Raw genomic sequence first — 17,839 nt, 5'->3', positions numbered from 1 at the left:
ACTGGAATATAATATACTGTAACTACTATAATATACTGCACTGTACTGGAATATAATATACTGTAACTACTATAATATACTATAACTACTGGACTGGACTGGAATATAATATACTGTAACTACTATAATATACTATAACTACTGGACTGGACTGGAATATAATATACTGTAACTACTATAATATACTATAACTACTGGACTGGACTGGAATATAATATACTGTAACTACTATAATATACTATAACTACTGGACTGGACTGGAATATAATATACTGTAACTACTATAATATACTATAACTACTGGACTGGACTGGAATATAATATACTGTAACTACTATAATATACTATAACTACTGGACTGGACTGGAATATAATATACTGTAACTACTATAATATACTATAACTACTGGACTGGACTGGAATATAATATACTGTAACTACTATAATATACTGCACTGTACTGGAATATAATATACTGTAACTACTATAATATACTATAACTACTGGACTGGACTGGAATATAATATACTGTAACTACTATAATATACTATAACTACTGGACTGGACTGGAATATAATATACTGTAACTACTATAATATACTATAACTACTGGACTGGACTGGAATATAATATACTGTAACTACTATAATATACTATAACTACTGGACTGGACTGGAATATAATATACTGTAACTACTATAATATACTATAACTACTGGACTGGACTCCCACATTCTCAAAAATAGAAATATTGTTTAATTATTCAAACTTTTGATGTCCAAGGGTCTCTTTGTGTTCCCCAGTTTACATTCCAATCTCGAACACTACAGAGCATAGGGGCAGCGTATTTTACGACCGCCATAAAACAGCCGACTTCCCGCTCTCCTCGTCTACGAGAGAGAACACGCTGTAGAGCGGACCCACTGTAACCTGATCCTTCAGATCGTCACAGAAGAGTCATGACACATCACATGTACAGCTGATTCTCAAGATCTTGCACACTAATGAGATGCTATTGAGCCCACACTACTACACAGTCTGAGCCAAGGACTACATGCTTTCTGGTAAGTTTTGATGACAATACTGGGTGGGGTAAATATGTTTTATGTGACATACATGATTTTTTTGTTAACTAGTAAATAATAGCCTACAGCAAAGTGTGTTTAAATAATTTCTAACTTGTTAACCATTTCTGCTAGTTAGTTTTTTGCTACCATGTGGGTTTTTAGCTTGCTTGAGCCTGCTTACTGAGGAGTGTTAATTCACCTGTTTCCATACATGTTTCATTTTAAAACGTTTATCTTACAAAGGAGCTGTTTCATCTAACTGCTAAACAATTTATCTGTACATGGAATTGTATTTATTTATTTTTTACAATTATTTTTCTAATCTTTACAGGAAAATGCCACTTGCACTATCTGACGTATGGAGACATTTCACTGCAGATAATGTAGACGGAAAATCTGTGTACATTTGCAAATACTGTGCCAAATCATATGTGAAGAATACAACGAAGATGCAGAATCATCTGGCCAAGTGCATAAAGTTCCATCAGTGCTCACAACAAGCAACCTCTGACAAAAGTCCCTCTACTTCTATTCGAGGTGAAAATTATGAATCAGACACCTTAGCGATAGCAACAGCTTATGGCCCTCCTGGAATCAGTAGGGCCATAAGCTGTGTGGATAAGGTAGTAGTTGTGGAATTGTTAGGTTAGATTACTCGTTGGTTATTACTGCATTGTCGGAATTAGAAGCACAAGCATTTCGCTACACTTGCATTACCATCTGCTGACCATGTGTATGTGACAAATACATTTTTTTATTTGATTTGGCCCTCCTGGAATCAGAAGTTTTTTTGAGTCAATGCAAGAACGTGGTCAGAGAAAACCTGATGAATGTATTGCTTGAGCTGTGTACGCAACTGGGTCACCTCTGATGCTCACAGGCAATGTGTATTGAAAGAGATTTCTGAATGTTATTCACCCAGCATACACCCCTCCAACCAGACATGCTTCATCTACTAATTTGCTGGATGCAGAGTTCAACAGAGTTCAAGTGAAGGTCAAGCAAATCATAGAGAAAGCAGACTGTATTGCAATCATTTCTGATGGGTGGTTGAATGTTCGTGGGCAAGGAATAATGAACTACATCATTTCCACCCGCAACCAGTATTCTACAAGAGCACAGACACAAGGGACAACATACACACTGGTCTCTACATTGCAGATGAGCTGAAGGCAGTCATCAATGACCTTGGACCACAGAAGGTATTTGCACTGGTGACAGACAATGCTGTGAACATAAAGGCTGCTTGGTCTAAAGTGGAGGAGTCCTACCTTCACATCACACCCATTGAATCTGCTCCTCAAGGACATCATGGCACTGAAAACAATGGGTAGACTCTACAAGGGAGCCAAGGAAATGGTTAGGTATGTGAAGGGTCATCAAGTTATAGCAGAAAACTACCTCACCAAGCAATGTGAGAAGAATAAGAGCACCACATTGAAGCTACCCAGCAACACCCGTTGGGGTGGTGTTGTCATCATGTTTGACAGTCTCCTGGAAGGGAAGGAGTCTCTTCAAGAAATGGCCATATCACAGTCTGCCAATATGGACAGCCCCATCAAGAGGATCCTCCTGGATGATATATTTTGGGAGAGAGTGGTAAGCAGCCTGAAACTCCTGAAACCTATAACAGTAGCTATTGCATGGATTGAGGGAGACAATGTCATCCTGTCTGATGTTCAGACTCTGCTTGCAGATGTAAGAGAAGCAATCTGTACTGCCCTGCCCACTTCACTGTTGCTCCAGGCAGAGGAAACTGCAGTTCTGAAATACATCAAAAAGTGTGAAGACTTCTGCCTGAAACCCAAACACACCGTGTACATGTTGGACCCCAAGTATGCTGGCAAGAGCATCTTGTCTGATGCAGAGATCAACAAGGCCTATGGTGTCATCACTACCGTGTCTCGCCACCTTAGCCTGGATGAAGACAAGGTTCTTGGCAGTCTAGCGAAGTACACTTCCAAGCAAGGGCTTATGGCAGCCGTGTCAACATATCTCATCCGCCACCTGGTGGAAGGGACTTTGTGGATATGAGGCACTTTCCCCTGTTGCCTCCATCATCCTCCAAATCTCACCAACATCAGCCGCCTCAGAGCGCAACTGGTCCTTGTTTGGGAACACACACACCAAAGCACACAATAGGCTGACCAATACAAGGGTTGAAAAACTGGTGGCCATCTGGGCAAATTTGAGGCTTTTTAAGCCTGACAACGAGCCATCCTCAACAAGGTTGGAAAGTGACAGTGAAGATGAGGCCTCAGAGTCTAATGTTCAAGAGGTGGACATTGAGGAGGTCCAGGGAGAAGACATGGAAGCCTGAGAGGAAGACAATCAAAGCTTTAGTTTTTACAGATGTATGTTGAAGACGTTTTTGGGAGATGCGATGGATCATTGGGATCATTCAATACTCCCTTTATTTTGTTGTTCAGTGAAATCATACCATGTGAAGAGTCAACTCTTTACATTAAAGTTCAATTCCTAACTAAATGTTGTTGTTTTGTTCTCTTGGAAGGATTTAATCATTTGCAATTATGTCTACTAATGATAAAGTAAAAGGTTTATATTTCTGTCTCTATATGATATGGTAAATATATCCAATGCAAAAAATATCTACATTTAAATGGTATTGATATTAATTTGCATATATTTCCGTTAATTCCCATATATTCCTGTTCATTCCCATATATTCCAATGAATGTGTTAGAGTGCAGACATGTGTACACATGCTGTGTAGAGTGTAGTATCATAGTGTATAGAGTGTAGTATCAGAGTGTATAGAGTGTAGTATCAGAGTGTATAGAGTGTAGTATCAGAATGTAGTATCAGAGTGTATAGAGTGTAGTATCAGAGTGTATAGAGTGTAGTATCAGAGTGTATAGAGTGTAGTATCAGAGTGTATAGAGTGTAGTATCAGAGTGTATAGAATGTAGTATCAGAGTGTATAGAGTGTAGTATCAGAGTGTATAGAGTGTAGTATCAGAGTGTATAGAGTGTAGTATCAGAGTGTATAGAGTGTAGTATCAGAGTGTATAGAGTGTAGTATCAGAGTGTATAGAGTGTAGTATCAGAGTGAATAGAATGTGGTATCAGAGTGTATAGAGTGTAGTATCAGAGTGTATAGTGTAGTATCAGAGTGTATAGAGTGTAGTGTCAGAGTGTATAGAGTGTAGTATCAGAGTGTATAGAGTGTAGTATCAGAGTGTATAGAGTGTAGTATCAGAGTGTATAGAATGTAGTATCAGAGTGTATAGAGTGTAGTATCAGAGTGTATAGAGTGTAGTATCAGAGTGTATAAAGTGTAGTATCAGAGTGTATAGAGTGTAGTATCAGAGTGTATAGAGTGTAGTATCAGAGTGTATAGAGTGTAGTATCAGAGTGAATAGAATGTGGTATCAGAGTGTATAGAGTGTAGTATCAGAGTGTATAGTGTAGTATCAGAGTGTATAGAGTGTAGTATCAGAGTGTATAGAGTGTAGTTTCAGAGTGTATAGAGTGTAGTATCAGAGTGTATAGAGTGCAGTATCAGAGTGTATAGAGTGTAGTATCAGAGTGTATATAGTGTAGTATCAGAGTGTAGTATCAGAGTGTATAGAGTGTAGTATCAGAGTGTATAGAGTGTAGTATCAGAGTGTATAGAATGTAGTATCAGAGTGCAGACATGAGTACACATACTGTATAGAGTGTAGTATCAGAGTGTATAGAGTGTAGTATCAGAGTGTATAGAGTGTAGTATCAGAGTGTATAGAATGTAGTATCAGAGTGTATAGTGTAGTATCAGAGTGTATAGAGTGTAGTATCAGAGTGCATAGAGTGTAGTATCAGCGTGTATAGAGTGTAGTATCAGAGTGTATAGAGTGTAGTATCAGAGTGTATAGAGTGTAGTATCAGAGTGTATAGTGTAGTATCAGAGTGTATAGAGTGTAGTATCAGAGTGTATAGAGTGTAGTATCAGAGTGTATAGAGTGTAGTATCAGAGTGTATAGAGTGTAGTATCAGAGGGAATAGAATGTGGTATCAGAGTGTATAGAGTGTAGTATCAGAGTGTATAGAGTGTAGTATCAGAGTGTATAGAGTGTAGTATCAGAGTGTATAGAGTGTAGTATCAGAGTGCATAGAGTGTAGTATCAGAGTGTATAGAGTGCAGTATCAGAGTGTATAGAGTGTAGTATCAGAGTGTATAGAATGTAGTATCAGAGTGCAGACATGAGTACACATACTGTATAGAGTGTAGTATCAGTGTATAGAGTGTAGTATCAGAGTGTATAGAGTGTAGTATCAGAGTGTATAGAGTGTAGTATCAGAGTGTATAGAATGTAGTATCAGAGTGTATAGTGTAGTATCAGAGTGTATAGAGTGTAGTATCAGAGTGCATAGAGTGTAGTATCAGCGTGTATAGAGTGTAGTATCAGAGTGTATAGAGTGTAGTATCAGAGTGTATAGAGTGTAGTATCAGAGTGTATAGTGTAGTATCAGAGTGTATAGAATGTAGTATCAGAGTGTATAGAGTGTAGTATCAGAGTGCATAGAGTGTAGTATCAGAGTGTATAGAGTGTAGTATCAGAGTGTATAGAGTGTAGTATCAGAGTGTATAGAGTGTAGTATCAGAGTGTAGTATCAGAGTGTATAGAGTGTAGTATCAGAGTGTATAGAATGTAGTATCAGAGTGTAGTATCAGAGTGTATAGAATGTAGTATCAGAGTGTAGTATCAGAGTGTATAGAATGTAGTATCAGAGTGTAGTATCAGAGTGTATAGAGTGTAGTATCAGAGTGTAGTATCAGAGTGTATAGAATGTAGTATCAGAGTGCAGACATGGTTTAATCTGCTGGATTCTCAATAGGAAGTCATCAGTATCTTGTGGTGCTCAGTAGAACATCACAACAATCCAACAAGCCAACAAGCCAAACAAGAACTAAAATGACTGAACATCAACCACTATAATTCTCAGTTATGGCATTTAACGGGGAGATAGAAAGGAAAGTGTATCTGAGAGCGAGACACTGTATATATATAATATTACATTTGTAATGTCTTTATTGTTTTGAGACTTCTCTACGTGTAATGTTTGCTGTTGATTTTTGTTGTTTATTTCACTTTATATATTCACTTTGTATATTGTCTACCTCACTTGCTTTGGCAATGTTAACACGTTTCCCATGCCAATAAAGCCCTTGAATTGAAATTGAGAGAGAGAGAGAGGGGCAAATGGAGGTACAGGAGGGAAAGAGATTGAAAGTGGCCTGCAGCAAGAGGTGCAGATTGTGTCTTTGTGAATGTGAGCGAGACAGAGAAATAGAGAGAGAGAGAGAGAGAGAGAGAGAGAGATAGACAGGTGCAGAGAGAGAGATAGACAGGTGCAGAGAGAGAGATAGACAGGTGCAGAAAGAGAGAGATAGACAGGTGCAGAAAGAGAGAGATAGACAGGTGCAGAGAGAGAGAGATATACAGGTGCAGAGAGAGAGATAGACAGGTGCAGAGAGAGAGAGATAGACAGGTGCAGAGAGAGAGATAGACAGGTGCAGAGAGAGAGATAGACAGGTGCAGAGGGAGAGATAGACAGGTGCAGAGAGAGAGATAGACAGGTGCAGAAAGAGAGAGATAGACAGGTGCAGAGAGAGATAGACAGGCAAAGAGCGAGAGAGAACGAGAGAGAGAGAGATAAACAGGTGCAGAGAGAAGAGAGAGAGAGATAGAGAGGTGCAGAGAGAGAGAGAAGCATAGAGGAAGAGAGAGAGAGAGACAGGTAAAGAGCGAGAGAGAATGAGAAAGAGAGAGGTGCAGAGAGAGAGAGAGAAGCATAGAGGAAGAGAGAGAGAGAGAGACATAGACAGGTAGAGTGAGAGAGAACGAGAAAGAGAGAGAGAGGTGCATAGAGGAAGGGAGAGAGAGAGAGAGGTGCATAGAGGAAGGGAGAGAGAGAGAGGTGCATAGAGGAAGGGAGAGAGAGAGAGAGAGCGCGAGAGAGAGAGAGAGAGGTGCAAAGAGGAAGGGAGAGAGAGAGAGAGGGAGGTGCATAGAGGAAGGGAGAGAGAGAGAGGTGAATAGAGGAAGGGAGAGAGAGAGAGAGAGGTGCATAGAGGAAGGGAGAGAGAGAGAGGTGCATAGAGGAAGGGAGAGAGAGAGAGAGAGGTGCAGAGAGGAAGGGAGAGAGAGAGAGGTGCATAGAGGAAGAGAGAGAGGTGCAGAGAGCAAGGGAGAGAGAGAGAGAGGTGCAGAGAGGAAGGGAGAGAGAGAGAGAGAGGTGCAGAGAGGAAGGGAGAGAGAGAGAGGTGCATAGAGGAAGAGAGAGAGAGGTGCAGAGAGGAAGGGAGAGAGAGAGAGAGTTGCAGAGAGGAAGGGAGAGAGAGAGGTGCAGAGAGGAAGCAACAATAATAGTAGGAGTTGTTCACGAGCCGTGTCTGTCTGCACACCTTCCCTCTCTCCTCCCCTCACACCTGCACTCATCTCTCTACCTCACTGCATGTGGGACTGTGTAATTTGGTACATTCATTTCCTGGTGCTGGTTTTGACACTGGAGCTGTCGAAACAGTTGCAAACACCCGGCACAGTACAGTACAGGGCCAGGGAATCTCAGTCTATATCTATTAATGATATCAGCTTCAAACATAGCTACTGAACCGTGAAATAAAAACAGACTACTGTAACACTTTTTTTATACAGGTATCCTGTCATAACACTGTTATAACTGGTATCCTGTCATGACACTGTTATAACTGGTATCCTGTCATAGCACTGTTATAACTGGTATCCTGTTATGACTGGTATCCTGTCATAACTGGTATCCTGTTATAACACTGTTATAACTGGTATACTGTCATAACACTGTTATAACTGGTATCCTGTCATAACACTGATAACTGGTATCCTGTTATAACTGGTATCCTGTCGTAACACTGTTATAACTGGTATCCTGTCATAACACTGTTATAACTGGTGTCCTGTTATAACTGGTATCCTGTCATAACACTGTTATAACTGGTATCCTGTCATAACACTGCTATAACTGGTATCCTGTTATAACTGGTATCTTGTCATGACACTGTTATAACTGGTATCCTGTTATAACACTGTTATAACTGGTATCCTGTCATAAATGGTATCCTGTCATGACACTGTTATAACTGCTGTCCTGTCATAACTGGTATCCTGTCATGACACTGTTATAACTGGTATCCTGTCATAACACTGTTACAACTGGTATCCTGTCGTAACACTGTTATAACTGGTATCCTGTCATAACACTGTTATAACTGGTCTCCTGTTATAATTGGTATCCTGTTATAACTGGTATCCTGTCATAACACTGTTATAACTGGTATCCTGTTATAACTGGTATCCTGTCATGACACTGTTATAACTGGTATCCTGTCATGACACTGTTATAACTGGTATCCTGTTATAACTGGTATCCTGTTATAACTGGTATCCTGTCATAACACTGTTATAACTGGTATCCTGTCATAACACTGCTATAACTGGTATCCTGTTATAACTGGTATCCTGTCATGACACTGTTATAACTGGTATCCTGTCATAACACTGTTACAACTGGTATCCTGTCGTAACACTGTTATAACTGGTATCCTGTCATAACACTGTTATAACTGGTCTCCTGTTATAACTGGTATCCTGTTATAACTGGTATCCTGTCATAACACTGTTATAACTGGTATCCTGTTATAACTGGTATCCTGTCATGACACTGTTATAACTGGTATCCTGTCATGACACTGTTATAACTGGTATCCTGTTATAACTGGTATCCTGTTATAACTGGTATCCTGTCATAACACTGTTATAACTGGTATCCTGTCATAACACTGCTATAACTGGTATCCTGTTATAACTGGTATCCTGTCATGACACTGTTATAACTGGTATCCTGTTATAACACTGTTATAACTGGTATCCTGTCATAACTGATATCCTGTCATGAAAATGTTATAACTGGTGTCCTGTCATAACTGGTATCCTGTCATGACACTGTTATAACTGGTATCCTGTCATATCACTGTTATAACTGGTCTCCTGTCATAACACTGTTATAACTGGTATCCTGTCATAAGACTTACAACTGGTATCCTGTCGTAACACTGTTATAACTGGTATCCTGTTATAACTGGTATCCTGTCATAACACTGTTATAACTGGTATCCTGTCATAACACTGTTATAAATGGTATCCCGTCGTAACACTGTTATAACTGATATCCTGTCATAACACTGTTATAACTGGTATCCCGTCGTAACACTGTTATAACTGGTATCCTGTTACAACTGGTATCCTGTTATCACTGGTATCCTGTTATAACACTGTTATAACTGGTATCATGTCATGACACTGTTATAACTGGTATCCTGTCAAAACACCATTATAACTGGTATCCTGTCGTAACAGTGTTATAACTGGTTTCCTGCCGTAACACTGATATAACTGGTATCCTGTCATGACACTGTTATTACTGGTATCCTGTCATAACACTGTTATAAATGGTATCCTGTCCTAACACTGTTATAACTGGTATCCTGTCATAACACTGTTATAACTGGTTTCCTGTCGTAACACTGATATAACTGGTGTCCTGTCATGACACTGTTATAACTTGTATCCTGTCATGACACTGTTATAACTGGTATCCCGTCGTAACACTGTTATAACTGGTATCCTGTTACAACTGGTATCCTGTTAGAACTGGTATCCTGTTATGACACTGTTATAACTGGTATCCTGTCATGACACTGTTATAACTGGTATCCTGTCATGACACTGTTATAACTGGTATCCTGTCATGACACTGTTATAACGGGTATCCTGTCATGACACTGTTATAACTGGTATCATGTCATGACACTGTTATAACTGGTATCCTGTCATGACACTGTTATAACTGGTATCATGTCATAACACTGTTATAACTGGTCTCCTGTTATAACTGGTATCCTGTTATAACTGGTATCCTGTCATGACACTGTTATAACTTGTATCCTGTTATAACTGGTATCCTGTTATAACTGGTATCCTGTCATGACACTGTTATAACTGGTATCCTGTCATGACACTGTTATAACTGGTATCCTGTCATGGCACTGTTATAACTGGTATCCTGTTATAACTGGTATCCTGTTGTGGTGGCAGAATTTGGGGTGAGCTGTTGTACCTTCCCAAGAGAGATAGACAGGTGCAGAGAGAGATAGGCAGGTGCAGAGAGAGAGATAGACAGGTGCAGAAAGAGAGAGATAGACAGGTGCAGAGAGAGATAGACAGGCAAAGAGCGAGAGAGAACGAGAGAGAGAGAGATAAACAGGTGCAGAGAGAAGAGAGAGAGATAGAGAGGTGCAGAGAGAGAGAGAAGCATAGAGGAAGAGAGAGAGAGACAGGTAAAGAGCGAGAGAGAGAACGAGAAAGAGAGAGGTGCAGAGAGAGAGAGAGAAGCATAGAGGAAGAGAGAGAGAGAGAGACATAGACAGGTAGAGTGAGAGAGAACGAGAAAGAGAGAGAGAGAGGTGCATAGAGGAAGGGAGAGAGAGAGAGAGAGAGAGGTGCATAGAGGAAGAGAGAGAGAGGTGCATAGAGGAAGGGAGAGAGAGAGAGAGAGTGAGAGAGAGAGCGAGAGAGAGAGAGAGAGAGGTGCAAAGAGGAAGGGAGAGAGAGAGAGAGAGAGAGGAAGGTGCATAGAGGAAGGGAGAGAGAGAGGTGAATAGAGGAAGGGAGAGAGAGAGAGAGTGGTGCAGAGAGGAAGGGAGAGAGAGAGAGGTGCATAGAGGAAGAGAGTGGGAGGTGCAGAGAGGAAGGGAGAGAGAGAGAGGTGCAGAGAGGAAGGGAGAGAGAGAGGTGCAGAGCGGAAGCAACAATAATAGTAGGAGTTGTTCACGAGCCGTGTCTGTCTGCACACCTCCCCTCTCTCCTCCCCTCACACCTGCACTCATCTCTCTACCTCACTGCATGTGGGACTGTGTAATGTGGTACATTCATTTCCTGGTGCTGGTTTTGACACCGGAGCTGTCGAAACAGATGCAAACACCCGGCACAGTACAGTACAGGGCCAGGGAATCTCAGTCTATATCTATTAATGATATCAGCTTCAAACATGGCTACTGAACCGTGAAATAAAAACAGACTACTGTAACACTTTTTTATACAGGTATCCTGTCATAACACTGTTATAACTGGTATCCTGTCATAACACTGTTATAACTGGTATCCTGTCATAACACTGTTATAACTGGTGTCCTGTTATAACTGGTATCCTGTCATAACACTGCTATAACTGGTATCCTGTTATAACTGGTATCCTGTCATGACACTGTTATAACTGGTATCCTGTTATAACCTTGTTATAACTGGTATCCTGTCATAACTGGTATCCTGTCATGACACTGTTATAACTGGTGTCCTGTCATAACTGGTATCCTGTCATGACACTGTTATAACTGGTATCCTGTCATATCACTGTTATAACTGGTCTCCTGTCATAACACTGTTATAACTGGTATCCTCTCATAACACTTATAACTGGTATCCTGTTATAACTGGTATCCTGTCATAACACTGTTATAACTGGTATCCTGTCATAACACTGTCATAAATGGTATCCCGTCGTAACACTGTTATAACTGATATCCTGTCATAACACTGTTATAACTGGTATCCCGTTGTAACACTGTTATACCTGGTATCCTGTTACAACTGGTATCCTGTTATCACTGGTATCCTGTTATAACACTGTTATAACTGGTATCATGTCATGACACTGTTATAACTGGTATCCTGTCATAACACTGTTATAACTGGTATCCTGTCATAACACTGTTATAACTGGTTTCCTGCCATAACACTGATATAGCTGGTATCCTGTCATGACACTGTTATAACTGGTATCCTGTCATAACACTGTTATAAATGGTATCCTGTCCTAACACTTTTATAACTGGTATCCTGTCATAACACTGTTATAACTGGTTTCCTGTCGTAACACTGATATAACTGGTGTCCTGTCATGACACTGTTATAACTTGTATCCTGTCATGACACTGTTATAACTGGTATCCTGTCATGACACTGTTATAACTGGTATCCTGTCATGACACTGTTATAACTGGTATCCTGTTATAACTGGTATCCTGTCATGACACTGTTATAACTGGTGTCCTGTCATGACACTGTTATAACTGGTATCCTGTTATAAGTGGTATCCTGTTGTGGTGGCAGAATTCGGGGTGAGCTGTTGTAACTTCTCAACTTGTGTTGGACTGTAATGTTCTGCCTTTCATAGACTCCTGTTATGTCAGCACCCTAAACACAAGGCCATTGTGTTCTGTAACTGTGTCGTGTACAAAGATCTGTTGTGTAACAATATGATAACAATATCATTGTATGATCACCTCACTCTATATAAGGGACATGGAACCATTCAGTCGATTTCTTCCCTGTGAAATCAGATCTCCTCTGCAGCTGTTTGTTCTAGTACATCATTAAATAGTCTCTGCCTTAATCTTTGGATTGAATTTTCCACAACACTGTCATAAGACTGTTATAACTGGTAGCCTGTCAGAACTCATTACAGGAATGTCTTAATGCCTGTTACAACGTGTACAGCACAGGTATAGTTCCTCAATCCATTCAGGAGAGAGGTTGTTTATTAAGGACTACAGTGGCCGTATTAGGACAGCCTCAGAGTAAGAAGGAATCACCAACTGCTTGTGATTCTGAGGCTGTCCAGATTTTAAATGTTTTATTTAAACCTTTATTTATCTAGGCAAGTCAGTTAAGAACAACATCTTATTTACAACGACGGCCTAGGAACAGGGGGTTAACTGCCTTGTTCAGGGGCAGAACGACAGATTTTTACCTTGTCAGCTCAGAGATTCAATCTAGCAACCTTTCGGTTACTGGCCCAACACTCTAACCACTAGGCTACCTGCCTCTAACCACTAGGCTACCTGCCTCTAACTACTAGGCTACCTGCCTCTAACCACTAGGCTATCTGCCTCTAACCACTAGGCTACCTGCCTCTAACCACTAGGCTATCTGCCTCTAACCACTAGGCTACCTGCCTCTAACCACTAGGCTACCTGCCTCTAACCACTAGGCTATCTGCCTCTAACCACTAGGCTACCTGCCTCTAACCACTAGGCTACCTGCCTCTAACCACTAGGCTACCTGCCTCTAACCACTAGGCTACCTGCCTCTAACCACTAGGCTACCTGCCTCTAACCACTAGGCTACCTGCCTCTAACCACTAGGCTACCTGCCACTAACCACTAGGCTACCTGCCTCTAACCACTAAGCTACCTGCCTCTAACCACTAAGCTACCTGCCTCTAACCACTAGGCTACCCTGCCTCTAACCACTAGGCTACCTGCTTCTAACCACTAGGCTACCCTGCCGTCCCAATATGGATGCCTTAACGATATCTGTGTCCCAAATGAACACCCTATTCACTACAACTCTGACCCTACAAGGTCCGCTGGTTTTCTGTCCTGCTTGAAAAATGAATTGCACACACCTGGTATCACATTTCTAAATCAGTGCCTGATTAGCCGGGGGAAACAATGAAAAGACACAGTGGAACTTGCATGAGGTTCACAGTAGAGTTTGAGGACCCCACGTAGTGTTCTCAGAGACATGTTTTAAGACAGTTGGAACGCTGAGGTTTCTGGATTAGAATGCATTTACGTGACACGTCAACATTCTATGGCAGCCATGTTAGTTCCCCATTAACGTGACACGTCAACATTCTATGGCAGCCATGTTAGTTCCCCATTTACGTGACACGTCAACATTCTATGGCAGCCATGTTAGTTCCCCATTAACATGACACGTCAACATTCTATGGCAGCCATGTTAGTTCCCCATTAACGTGACACGTCAACATTCTATGGCAGCCATGTTAGTTCCCCATTAACGTGACACGTCAACATTCTATGGCAGCCATGTTAGTTCCCCATTAACGTGACACGTCAACATTCTATGGCAGCCATGTTAGTTCCCCATTAACGTGACACGTCAACATTCTATGGCAGCCATGTTAGTTCCCCATTAACGTGACACGTCAACATTCTATGGCAGCCATGTTAGTTCCCCATTCACGTGACACGTCAACATTCTATGGCAGCCATGTTAGTTCCCCATTAACATGACACGTCAACATTCTATGGCAGCCATGTTAGTTCCCCATTAACATGACACGTCAACATTCTATGGCAGCCATGTTAGTTCCCCATTCACATGACACGTCAACATTCTATGGCAGCCATGTTAGTTCCCCATTTACGTGACACGTCAACATTCTATGGCAGCCATGTTAGTTCCCCATTAACATGACACGTCAACATTCTATGGCAGCCATGTTAGTTCCCCATTTACGTGACACGTCAACATTCTATGGCAGCCATGTTAGTTCCCCATTCACGTGACACGTCAACATTCTATGGCAGCCATGTTAGTTCCCCATTAACGTGACACGTCAACATTCTATGGCAGCCATGTTAGTTCCCCATTAACGTGACACGTCAACATTCTATGGCAGCCATGTTAGTTCCCCATTAACATGACACGTCAACATTCTATGGCAGCCATGTTAGTTCCCCATTAACGTGACACGTCAACATTCTATGGCAGCCATGTTAGTTCCCCATTAACGTGACACGTCAACATTCTATGGCAGCCATGTTAGTTCCCCATTAACGTGACACGTCAACATTCTATGGCAGCCATGTTAGTTCCCCATTAACGTGACACGTCAACATTCTATGGCAGCCATGTTAGTTCCCCATTAACATGACACGTCAACATTTTATGGCAGCCATGTTAGTTCCCCATTAACGTGACACGTCAACATTCTATGGCAGCCATGTTAGTTCCCCATTAACGTGACACGTCAACATTCTATGGCAGCCATGTTAGTTCCCCATTTACGTGACACGTCAACATTCTATGGCAGCCATGTTAGTTCCCCATTAACGTGACACGTCAACATTCTATGGCAGCCATGTTAGTTCCCCATTTACGTGACACGTCAACATTCTATGGCAGCCATGTTAGTTCCCCATTAACGTGACACGTCAACATTCTATGGCAGCCATGTTAGTTCCCCATTAACATGACACGTCAACATTCTATGGCAGCCATGTTAGTTCCCCATTAACATGACACGTCAACATTCTATGGCAGCCATGTTAGTTCCCCATTAACATGACACGTCAACATTCTATGGCAGCCATGTTAGTTCCCCATTTACGTGACACGTCAACATTCTATGGCAGCCATGTTAGTTCCCCATTAACGTGACACGTCAACATTCTATGGCAGCCATGTTAGTTCCCCATTAACGTGACACATCAACATTCTATGGCAGCCATGTTAGTTCCCCATTAACGTGACACGTCAACATTCTATGGCAGCCATGTTAGTTCCCCATTTACGTGACACGTCAACATTCTATGGCAGCCATGTTAGTTCCCCATTAACGTGACACGTCAACATTCTATGGCAGCCATGTTAGTTCCCCATTTACGTGACACGTCAACATTCTATGGCAGCCATGTTAGTTCCCCATTAACGTGACACGTCAACATTCTATGGCAGCCATGTTAGTTCCCCATTTACGTGACACGTCAACATTCTATGGCAGCCATGTTAGTTCCCCATTAACATGACACGTCAACATTCTATGGCAGCCATGTTAGTTCCCCATTAACGTGACACGTCAACATTCTATGGCAGCCATGTTAGTTCCCCATTTACGTGACACGTCAACATTCTATGGCAGCCATGTTAGTTCCCCATTTACGTGACACGTCAACATTCTATGGCAGCCATGTTAGTTCCCCATTTACGTGACACGTCAACATTCTATGGCAGCCATGTTAGTTCCCCATTAACATGACACGTCAACATTCTATGGCAGCCATGTTAGTTCCCCATTTACGTGACACGTCAACATTCTATGGCAGCCATGTTAGTTCCCCATTTACGTGACACGTCAACATTCTATGGCAGCCATGTTAGTTCCCCATTAACATGACACGTCAACATTCTATGGCAGCCATGTTAGTTCCCCATTAACATGACACGTCAACATTCTATGGCAGCCATGTTAGTTCCCCATTTACATGACACGTCAACATTCTATGGCAGCCATGTTAGTTCCCCATTAACATGACACGTCAACATTCTATGGCAGCCATGTTAGTTCCCCATTAACATGACACGTCAACATTCTATGGCAGCCATGTTAGTTCCCCATTAACATGACACGTCAACATTCTATGGCAGCCATGTTAGTTCCCCATTAACGTGACACGTCAACATTCTATGGCAGCCATGTTAGTTCCCCATTAACATGACACGTCAACATTCTATGGCAGCCATGTTAGTTCCCCATTAACATGACACGTCAACATTCTATGGCAGCCATGTTAGTTCCCCATTTACATGACACGTCAACATTCTATGGCAGCCATGTTAGTTCCCCATTAACATGACACGTCAACATTCTATGGCAGCCATGTTAGTTCCCCATTAACATGACACGTCAACATTCTATGGCAGCCATGTTAGTTCCCCATTAACGTGACACGTCAACATTCTATGGCAGCCATGTTAGTTCCCCATTAACGTGACACGTCAACATTCTATGGCAGCCATGTTAGTTCCCCATTAACGTGACACGTCAACATTCTATGGCAGCCATGTTAGTTCCCCATTAACATGACACGTCAACATTCTATGGCAGCCATGTTAGTTCCCCATTAACATGCCACGTCAACATTCTATGGCAGCCATGTTAGTTCCCCATTAACATGACACGTCAACATTCTATGGCAGCCATGTTAGTTCCCCATTAACATGACACGTCAACATTCTATGGCAGCCATGTTAGTTCCCCATTAACATGACACGTCAACATTCTATGGCAGCCATGTTAGTTCCCCATTAACGTGACACGTCAACATTCTATGGCAGCCATGTTAGTTCCCCATTAACGTGACACGTCAACATTCTATGGCAGCCATGTTAGTTCCCCATTAACATGACACGTCAACATTCTATGGCAGCCATGTTAGTTCCCCATTAACATGACACGTCAACATTCTATGGCAGCCATGTTAGTTCCCCATTAACATGACACATCAACATTCTATGGCAGCCATGTTAGTTCCCCATTAACGTGACACGTCAACATTCTATGGCAGCCATGTTAGTTCCCCATTAACGTGACACGTCAACATTCTATGGCAGCCATGTTAGTTCCCCATTTACGTGACACGTCAACATTCTATGGCAGCCATGTTAGTTCCCCATTTACGTGACACGTCAACATTCTATGGCAGCCATGTTAGTTCCCCATTTACGTGACACGTCAACATTCTATGGCAGCCATGTTAGTTCCCCATTAACATGACACGTCAACATTCTATGGCAGCCATGTTAGTTCCCCATTAACATGACACGTCAACATTCTATGGCAGCCATGTTAGTTCCCCATTAACGTGACACGTCAACATTCTATGGCAGCCATGTTAGTTCCCCATTTACGTGACACGTCAACATTCTATGGCAGCCATGTTAGTTCCCCATTTACGTGACACGTCAACATTCTATGGCAGCCATGTTAGTTCCCCATTTACGTGACACGTCAACATTCTATGGCAGCCATGTTAGTTCCCCATTAACATGACACGTCAACATTCTATGGCAGCCATGTTAGTTCCCCATTTACGTGACACGTCAACATTCTATGGCAGCCATGTTAGTTCCCCATTTACGTGA

At 41.8% G+C, this 17,839-nt stretch overlaps 1 protein-coding gene across 2 annotated transcripts in view; it reads right to left on the bottom strand.

The window, feature by feature from the left end:
• The window catches only part of LOC110504367 (rho-related GTP-binding protein RhoG), a 666,992-nt gene that overhangs the window by 364,342 nt on the left and 284,811 nt on the right, over positions 1-17,839 (bottom strand). The window contains exon 1 of one of the 2 annotated variants that reach the window (XM_090220121.1): positions 6,190-6,215. The exons of the other annotated variant lie outside the window; for it this stretch is intronic. The gene's annotated coding sequence lies outside the window, so the exon portion shown is untranslated. Of the gene's footprint in view, positions 1-6,189; positions 6,216-17,839 lie in introns of those variants that run through there. 2 annotated transcript variants of the gene reach the window in all.

This window comes from Oncorhynchus mykiss, chromosome 25 (assembly GCF_057628025.1).
Source record: "Oncorhynchus mykiss isolate SJ-2025 chromosome 25, ASM5762802v1, whole genome shotgun sequence".
NCBI lineage: Eukaryota > Metazoa > Chordata > Actinopteri > Salmoniformes > Salmonidae > Oncorhynchus > Oncorhynchus mykiss.
This window is presented reverse-complemented; position numbering and strand designations above follow the sequence as displayed.